Raw genomic sequence first — 10,683 nt, 5'->3', positions numbered from 1 at the left:
AATCGCGTTTGTCGAAATGGATATGTACGTCTGGAAATTTCGGTTTTAAAAGCGTTACCGTTTAAAATAATAAATTACTTGCTAACTAGGCTATAAATTGAATTTTATCTGTGCCAATTAGAATATATCTGGTGGTTACAAGGTAGAAATCCGTCTATTTTGCGCTTTAAAACTTTGAAATATTGGCGTTTGTCGAAATGGACGAATACGTATAGAAATCCTACTTTCAGTTAAAAAAAAATTAAAAATAAATTACTTGCTAACTTGGCTATAGATTTAATGACACTTTGCACACTTTAACATTCCATATATATGTATTGATTAACATGTATTTCATTTCAAGGTGTGTAGCTTTGAGTGATGTTTATTTACAAAGAAAACACACGCGGGAATGGTGTGTATTTGAGATTTATTTACAGGTCGTCCAGCGTCTTCTCGACTACAGATGTATCGACCTGGGACACACACGCGGGAATTTACAGTTACTCCCCTTTTATAAGCGGATGTAAGCATGTTGGACCATTGGGTACTACGCAATTAATTTCAGTTAACAAAAGCTGCAGAATTAAAATGATTAATTGTATGCTTTTAACAAGCGCATTTGAATGAAATTAGAGTGTTTTATTCAGCATTACATTTCTATCACAATTAAACACCCTATTAATACAAAACGCATGTTCCTCAACGTAAATTTATGAACAAAAATCATCCCAAAATTCTTGATATTAAAACAACCCATTAAAAGTAACGTCTTTTTGTATCAATAATAATCTTAACATAACCAAACATAACCAATGATAAAGATGAAGAACATTTGTATTACTTTTTTGTGAAATAATTGAATTAATTTAACTTATGAAACTGATTGCAGCTGACAAAACGTATCTTAAGAGTAAAATATATAGGAGGTTTTATCAAACAAAGATTAAGGCCACAATAACCACATATCGGTCTCTTTCTATGTTACCTTGTGGAATGCAATATTAGTCGTAGGTGAAACATCTTTATCTACCAGGGTCACGGGCAGGACAAAGCAGTTCTTATGTCATGCAATCAGGTGTCACATTAACTGTTTACCCGTGGAAGTAAGAACCTACGCCATGGAAGATGAGTCTTTCAACGTATAATTTAATTGTAGAAGCTTCGCATCGCTTCAGAGATCTCAAATTTATCGAATATTCCTCATTATATAATATCCGATTAGCTAAGGAAACCAGTTCAAACAATTCCTGGTCTAAAAAGGCAACACAAAATAATAACAATAATGGCAATGTAGCAGACTATGTATGTTAACCTGTATGTTGAAAATAATATTTATCCAGACGGGTTTCAGTTGATAACCTCGGTAATAACTAAGGGAGAGCCTTTTGAAATAACTAGCCATCTAAGTTCACGATAATGCCAAATATAATTTCTTCCTTGTTAATGTTAAAACCACGGTTTGCGATATAAGCGCCCATAGAAATTTACTTAAACAAGTTAAAATGCACTCTGACAAATTCATAATAAAAGGATTTCAATTCACACAATTTAGTCTTAGGGCTCGAAAAAAGCCAAATATACCCGAAATATGTGCTGGAATGGAAATGGCCTAATTATGTAAATTAGTATTCCCCCACTAGAATGGACCTACCAAGCAAAACAACGTGCATTGTCTAAACAATTTATAATGCGAATATTGTAAACAACGCAAATAAATATATATTTTTTATGATAACTTACATTATACAACTTCCCTAAAAGTAAGTTTTCTGTAAAAGCCCTTATAGACAAACTCACAATCATGGCGGAAGAAAGTATACCGGTTTCCTTAAATAGCAACGTTTTTAAAAATAAAATAATGTCGTGTTGGATTTACAAAAGCACGAAGGCGGTACAGAATAGGATATAAGGATTTAAGAAATAAGTTGAGAGAGGTCAACCATAGGTAAATCGTCAAAACTGAATGTCTCGAAGAAACATTACTAAGAGGGTAATATTGGAAAACCAACAATTACATTTGGTGTTAGTCATTCTGTAAATCGTGAAGACAAAACGGCAACAACAGTAACATAATTTTTTTGCCGAAAAAAAGAAAACTTAAGAAAATTATTATTCTCCTGTACCACTTTTTAAATATAATGACACATTTATACTAAAACAGATCGACAAGGCTCATTTAAAAAAAAACACACATAACAATAACAGTCCTTTTTGAATCAAACTTATCTGTAGACTTTGAGATTTCAGTAGCAGTATAAGGCTCAACGTAAGGTCAGTACAACCTAGCCCGAGATTAACAACAATCTATAAACCCTTCCAGTCACAATGACCAAATTAAAAACAGCCATCTCAAGCAAGAATTCCGGCTTGTATCGTGTCTCAGTCATTACGTTTTAGCACATACTCGACAATTATCTGACAATCTGGCAACATCTCTGTAACCAGGGTGGTACCCACTTCGTGGAAGCAGCCATGTGTGATACCATTGTAAACATCTGGAAAGGAAAAAAGTAGTCCTACACTTGAATGAACCATGTTTGTCCTCCCAACAGTCTCTGCAATCCAAAGCAAGTATATCCAGACTGGAACAAGTGTTATAAATTATAGAGTTTATCCATTTATAAAAAATAAATGGTATACATTTACATCTTGTTTGGTGCGTGGCTCATGATGGCGTTTCGTGTAATTAGGGGGCATATGTGGCTACACAACAGCTCCGCCGCAGACATTGTAAAGTTGCATTTGATCATCAGTTTAGACGCCGAACAGTACCCCAGCGAGGAGCTGGCAAATGATGTCTTCTACAGCCAACACAATAATTGCATTACTAGAAGGTGTTTGGCAGATTACTGTGCATATGTTTGTTTCTGTCGTGTTTCTAGAAGTATGTAAATAACATACCAATATGCAAAAAAGTACTACATAGGACTTAAGCACAATGTATATGTCTATTACATACAATCGTCCATTCATGAACATTCATTTTATTTGCAGGGGTATTTGAATGAGACGATACTACTTACAATCATGCCTTGGGGGATATTTCTCTCAAGTACCTGAATATCACTGTCGATCCTTCTTCAACTACGCAAATACAATACAATAGGCTGAAGTCATTGCGTGAATCAAATTTTAAATGAAAATTCGTTCCTTCGATACGATTTGATGACCGGAAGAATATGCATATCTAACCTTAATTTCATGGCAAACAGGTTTATTGCCCAAATTAGTAAAGATGATTGGTTTATCCGCGTATCTATGTTTATAGCTGCAATTAGGTAATTTGTATAGGGGTAAGTTAATATAATAACACAATCATTAATGTTCATATACATATAACAAATATATTACGTGCATATATTTTTTATCAAAATAAAGAAGTCATACCAAACTATAAATATAACATTGTGAAGGAATTTACAATTAATTTGAATAATATCAAATTATGTGTCTTATATTTAGGTTTATCCAAGTTATTTCTTTATAATAATAATTATAGTAAGTAATGTCTTGACGAGTTAACAGCCATTATTTTTTCATCTTGGCATTCATTAAACTATATTGTTTATCTAACAAGAGGTTCTAAATGCCCTTGGTCGCTCACCTGATACACATAAACTAATCTACTTGTGTCGATTTTGTGATGTTTGTGTATAAACGGTGGTTTGTATGTAAAAGTATTTACTCTGTATGACGCAGGCTAAATGTTGTGTAAGACATTATAAGAATAAATTGATGTTTTAATTAAAAACATATACGAACACAAGTAACTCTCGAACAAACTTAATGGAAGACCGCCAAATGAGTTCGCACACCAAATATGAAACCCCCAACCCACGCGGTTTCAGAGAATACTATGTATAAAGGTAATTGTAACAATGTCTAAATAATGATGTGACTTTTGGGGCATTGTAAGATTTAAACCAAGGGACAGAATTTGAACGAAATTTAAATTATACAGTGATACACGTCAAATATCAAACCCATGACCCTTGAGGTTTCCGAGGTGCAGATTTTTAAGCATATCGATAAAACTCTCCCATTGTGATTTTGAGCAATAAGAGGTGCTTGTTGCTCTATATTTTGAGACTTGAAATGTGCTTGCGGTTAGGTTGTCTTGATAAAGAGGGTATGTGTTTGATTTGGTGGAATATCGATTTAAATTCACAAGTGATCATAGAAAATGATATTTTCAAGAGTGGCGCAGCCCTGAGTGAAAATATTTTTTCTCTATGATCACAAGTGAATTCAAATTGATATTCCACCAAATCCAACAAATTTGTTTTTGATAATATGCTTACAAATGATTATTTTTGTATTTTTGCCCTTCCGGACAATACACTTTAATTTGAGGTAACAATGGGAAACCAAATATATCTTAAAATAGTTCCATTCAAACAATGTGTTTTTTTTTAATTCTAACCAAGCGGTGTGAATATATATAACTCCGCATAGTTCTTTAACCATATTTTTCACCTAATAAGCATTCAGATTTTAAAGAAATTATGAAAATGGTTGAGCCAAATTGCAAATACTATGTTCCTTTGCCCAAAAAAATGCACGAGTAACAGTTTATGAAAATATTTCACTGCACGTAAGTATACAGCATTTATAAGAGTTTATATTTATAATGGCTTGGTTAGAAGGAAAATCATTAGTGGCTTATGTTGCAACGTTTATTTCGATCCCTATGAAAATCATACATAATCCATGCAATACAATTATCAAGGTACACTTGTATTATAACTGTACCAATGATAATCTATGTTTTTTGTTGTTGCTAATTTAGACGTCCATTTGATGTGTGGTTTTGATTTCTTAATATATATATATATATATATATATATATATATATATATATATATATATATAATAGTGCACATATTACATAGAAATTGCATGGATTTTGTGCAGATTATTTAGCCTTTACAATATAAAGAAGTGAAACGACTTGTCCACAATGTATAGTAAGTGAATGTATACTCTGTAAAATCCATATTCAGATATTTGAATTGGCTATTGCGTTAAATGTCTCAAAGGCTCTCAGCATGTTGCAGTCATTAGGATGATAAGTTATTACTATTCCAAAGAGCCATGTTGTGGTAAAACCGGGCTCAATGCATGCGCGTTAACTTTCTTTAAGTTAAAATGGGTCGAAACTATTATATCATTTTATTTATTAATGATGTTTTTCCGATTGGGTCTTTGAATTAAAATTCAGTGTTTTTGTTTTCCATGTCTGCAATCATGATACAAACTACTACCGAATTGCATGTTACTAACACATTATAAGTTTTTTTATTCTTTAATTCAGGAAAAAAATATACGTGGTTTAAAAAAAATATTTCGATATATTTTATTTAAGATGTTTCAATGTGAATAATGTATTGTTTTTATTTTACTTAAACTTAAGATCATATTTTTTACTACAACAAATTAACTTCTATATTTAACTGCATATCAATACATGATTGATAGCTTAATTAGTAGAATTTCATATAAATACATGTATTATCTGTGATAAACGAAGATGCCGACTAGTCCCTACATAGAGCGGCGCAAGAACGCGGCGGCTCTGAAGACATACACCACGCCGTCAGCCTTCGACAAACAGAAACAATTTATCGAGCTTGACAGAAAAGTGCTCCGCTTTTATTGAGTTTGGGATGACCAGAATAACATGTTCGGAGAGATGCGTCCGTTCGCTATACACGTTCGTATATTTAAGAGAGGTTACTTAAGGTGTTGTCATATATATCAGGGCTGTTGTGTGTTTGCATATTTTTGAGTTTATAACATGCAGATGTTATGGTGGGATTCACTTTCTGCAGTGTTACAGTGAGGAGCATCAGGGCTTTTTTGTACATATTTTATAAGTTATACCATGCCGGTGATATTTCATCCATGCAGGTGTTATAATATTTCGCTGTGAATAGGGGGTAAATATTGTCATGTTCACTAAAAAAAATTATGCTGCTAATAATATCGCATTTGCGTTAATTGCCACATCATTTCTCTTGTTTTGGTTTCATTGCTAGCATTTCCTTGTGACTGACACTCACAATTGACAGTTCCGTCAAAGATAAGGGTATGTTAATCACTTTCGTCGTAACCGTCTGTATAGATGTATATTGATAATATGTATGTGTTGACTTCAGATACGTGATTCCGGACGAGGCTGATTTTTTTATTATTATGCCACATTTAATTAAACTAAACAAGGTACAAAATAAAAACATAAAACAAATAAACGCCCTATTGTTGTTTATATACGGTGGTATAATATGCAGATGAGGGACTACATAATAACATCCGCTAGCGTCGGTTCATATTTACACGTAACAAATCGTTTGCAATGAAACAGCAAACAAAAACATCTGAACGCACATAACTTACTACAAATAAGAGGGAAATGTGTACGTAAAATTACAATTTCTGCACTACAAATACAGTTACAATATATTGATAATTACACATTTGACATAAATTTGTAACAGCTCTGTTCCAATTAACGGCTAATTTTGAAAGCGTCAAATGGAACAAATAAAACCCAATAACAAAACTGATACAGGACCTTAACGCAATTTGTAAAAAATAATAGATGATAGTGATTTATTTTTCAACGTGTCTACGTTCGCATCATACGTTTAGGTGTGAAATGTTAACTGTCCCCCAGAAAAACAGCCATCCGCGTGTTAAGGCAAAGAGGGTTGGGGTCACGACTATTGCTGGATAGCGAGGTGCTGAAAAATCATAAGGAAGCTGCGTTGGTGCGTGATTCATAGACGCCGCCAGATATTTCTGAAACGAAGACGTCGAAATGAAAATATTTTGGGTTTGCATGGTGTTTTAAAACTTGCCTGATAACAATGATGAATTTATTGCTATTCGAAATGTGAGTGCTTAATAAAATACTACATGTATAACATTGCGTTCAATGTTTAAAGATATACATTGCTGCAGTAAACAGCGCTTTGTACGTTCTTGTGACTACATATATGCATAACTAGTGGAACAGCAAACTGAATCCCGAATCTCCTGCAACACGCGTTTCCTGGCTGAGTGGTTGATAAATGTCCTTTTCATACCTGCACATATGCTTGTATCAGTCATGCTATCTGTTAACTCTCCGCCGAAGACGGATTGTTTTAAACTGGTGTTGCAGTACAGTCCATCCGTCCGTCGCAACTTTTCAAGGCTAGATCACAGAGACTGTATAAGATTTCGACATGAAACTTCATTGGTGTATAGACATTAATGGGGAGAAGTTACATGCACAAGAACCACAACCATACATTGTCTTAAATAAGAGTTATTGCACTTTATTGTATTTTCATAATTTTTCAGACCTATTCATTTTGTTTAGTATTACACCTTCTTATTCTGATGTTGTCCCATTCGCATCCTTAGGAGAATTCCGTGTTTGTATTTCGAAGTTCATGAGGTCCTTTCCGAGCCAGAGGCTACATAATGAATGGACCCGGAGTGTGCCCCAGCACTCCTACCTAATAACCTAGCTAGTCTCACTGAAGTTTGGACGAATTTTGGAATTATAGCTGGAATTTCCAGCAATCTTGTGTTTTGGAGGAAAACCTGAGTACCGGGAGGAAACGCCAAATATCCGTTATGGTGACCACCAACCAAATTCACATAATGTAGGGAACGAGAATGGAACCAGGGCCGCCTAGGTGAGAAGCGAATGTATCAACTACTGCGCTAGCCGGATAGCCACAGGAAAATTCCAAACTTACCAAAATTTATATACTGATGAACCGAGCGCCACCTAGTTTTCAGTAATACAAGTACCAAAAAATAATATCGTTTTTAAACTTTATGTTTTACCTTGTTCAGCAAACTAGTGCGCTAAAATCCCATTCTTTCAATAGAAGAAATTCATCAATTAAAAATGAGACGACTGTAAGCTGAACTCGTCGTTAAAGTTTTGAGTATTTTGCAGCTTGGCATTGCGATAAACGTAAAATATACATACATCAACATACATGCACAATGAACAGCGTTAATGTACATCAAGAATAAACATAATATAAACAAAACTCACATCACGAAAGGAAGCGTCAAAGAAATAGTTTACTGTTAGGTTATTCTATAAGGACATTAAGGAAAAGCACACACACAAAATTAGTCGCAAACATTCACAAACATATACCTATTTGAGAGAATACAAACTGAATGAACATGTTTTTCATAACTAAATTTTAATTTATTTAATTTAAGCATACATACGAATGTAAGTAACATTTTGTTGTGTTTATCTTATACAATATAAACTATTCCTACCCAACTTACAGGGTTGCATGCATGTGATAGAAAAAACTGATGCCTTTGATGTTTGCGCGAAGGGACAATCGCTTGTCTTTTTGAGCGGGGCATGTGTACCCATTGAAAGCTCTGTTGACAATGGCGTTATGTTGCAAGTCAAACTCGTTTAACGTAACTACTAGTCCCTTGTTTTCAGTGGTATTGATTTATCCATTGACAGCTTTGCAGTCATTGGTTGTAGGTAACCATCGTACGTGCTGCTAGTGGCGCCTTGTATTTGTGGGACGTTAGACTGAAGGCTGGTCTCTGTGATATTATCTACGTCATCATACTCGCCTGCATGCACATCGCGGTCTGCTATGCGATCATAATCGCTTCCCATTAGACCACGGTCTGCCAACGTTTCATACTCTCTCACCTGCATAATAAGGTAAGTGTGATATGGCTAATGTTTATCACGATGCTAGGTTATTTAAATACATGGAAGATATGTATCGTTTTGTGTGTGCGCAATTATTTAAAATATAATCTCGTATGAATAATAACCAATTTAAATACTATATATATTTCGGACATTCACAACCTTGGTATTGATTGCAATCGTTTTTAAACCGTCTGTTTTAACAATATAAACACTATCAGTTGGCATTGATCATTGAATACTACATTGACGTCATTTTACAGTTTGAGCGAGGAATCGTCTGTAGTCCTGTTTTTCATTGACTCATCCGTGCAAAACATATCAATTTACATCTTGATTTTTCTCATATTTGCATTTGTCAGTGTAAGAACAAATCAGTCAATTATTTTGAGTGGTAATTACAGTAACACATTATTTAGTTTAAATGGTTGTTGGGTCGAAAAACTCACCATTTGATCGTTCCTGATAGAAGTTTTCAAATTGGAATCAACACAAACAAATTGTCCTTAAAGCGGGTAAATACGATTTTTTATATGTGTTTAATTGAGATATATTGCTAAAATATGTTACAATAACACAAAATAGGCAGAAAAATTATACATTAAAGCCGAATTTCATAAAAATCAGCAAAGACAAATTAGCGCCCCGATCCGATAGTGACGTACATATTTTCCTACAATAACCAAAGCATTCGTCTTTGTATTATAAACCGTTAAACTACGAGGGGTGTTCCAGAAGTTCGTGGATTTTCGCTATAACGTATTAGTTTGCTGGTAAAAGTCAATGAAATTTACATATTATACAAACCAATTATCACGGACTTTACATATACGCTAAAAATGCATGAATTTCATAAAGCGCGTTTGAAACGCGTTGCCATAGAGACCTCAGTAACGACATGCGGCGCACGCGTGTATTTTATTATAAGTATGAGCGTTACGCGAATTTAAATTTGGTTTAATTGTCGTTGATAAACAGAATTTAAGGCAAATTTCACGTTACAGCGCCTAAGTCCTCCTTACAGCCCGGATTTGGCCCCTATGGACTTCCGCGTCTTCCCGGAAGTTAAATCACAGTTGCGCGGTATTCGCTTTGCAAGTAAACAGGAACTTACAGTTGCAGCAAAGCGAATCGTGTCGTCTTTTGACGCTGACTGGTATACAGACACTTTTGACAAGTGGATTTCCCGACACATAAAATGCATTCGCGTTGGAGGTGATAATGTGGAAAAGATTTGACAGTTGTAAACTTCATAACGTCAATGACATTGAACAGAAACGTTACATGTGCGTCGGTGTGCGCATTGTGCACATGTTTAATTCTCTGATATATATTTATTGTTTTATGTATTTCCATGATATTTGGAGAGTAGATTTGGAAAGGACGACATATTCTTAACATGCTATTTGTTTGTCCATTTATGTTACCAAATGAAAGTTATAGCGAAAATCCACGAACTTCTGGAACACCCCTCGTAAGTGTAGATGCACATCGTACATGTATGGTATACATGCTGGCGAATTCGGCTGTACAGCCGTTTTCAATTTCAGAATTAAATACCTGGCTTATTTCGCATTTTTCGACACATGTTCTTCTTAACTTTTATTTTAATTTATATTGAAATATATATATATAATAAGTTTTAAACACAGTTTATATAAATTCATTAATATTTGACAAAATCGTATATTCCCGCTTTAATGTTTTGCTCACTCATTCATTGCATGCTAGGTAGTCGCTTATGTTTTAAACAAACCGTTGTATTTTAGAGATCATGTAGCAAAAAGATCGACAGGCAACGAGGGAGTGAGCAAAAGATCAAGGAAAAGTTTCTCATTTTAACTATCTTCGTCTTTCCCCAATATCTAGTTATTTTAATAATTGTACATTTATGTTGCATCATTAACATTACGGCTCTTCTAGAGCAATTTCACATAAATAACTGTGTTTGTATCAATATGTTGCAACGTACAGCATGTATGTGAGATGGAACGCGTTGC

Source organism: Dreissena polymorpha, unplaced genomic scaffold (genome assembly GCF_020536995.1).
Source record: "Dreissena polymorpha isolate Duluth1 unplaced genomic scaffold, UMN_Dpol_1.0 chrUn013, whole genome shotgun sequence".
Lineage (NCBI taxonomy): Eukaryota > Metazoa > Mollusca > Bivalvia > Myida > Dreissenidae > Dreissena > Dreissena polymorpha.
Note: the sequence above shows the minus strand (reverse complement) of the source record.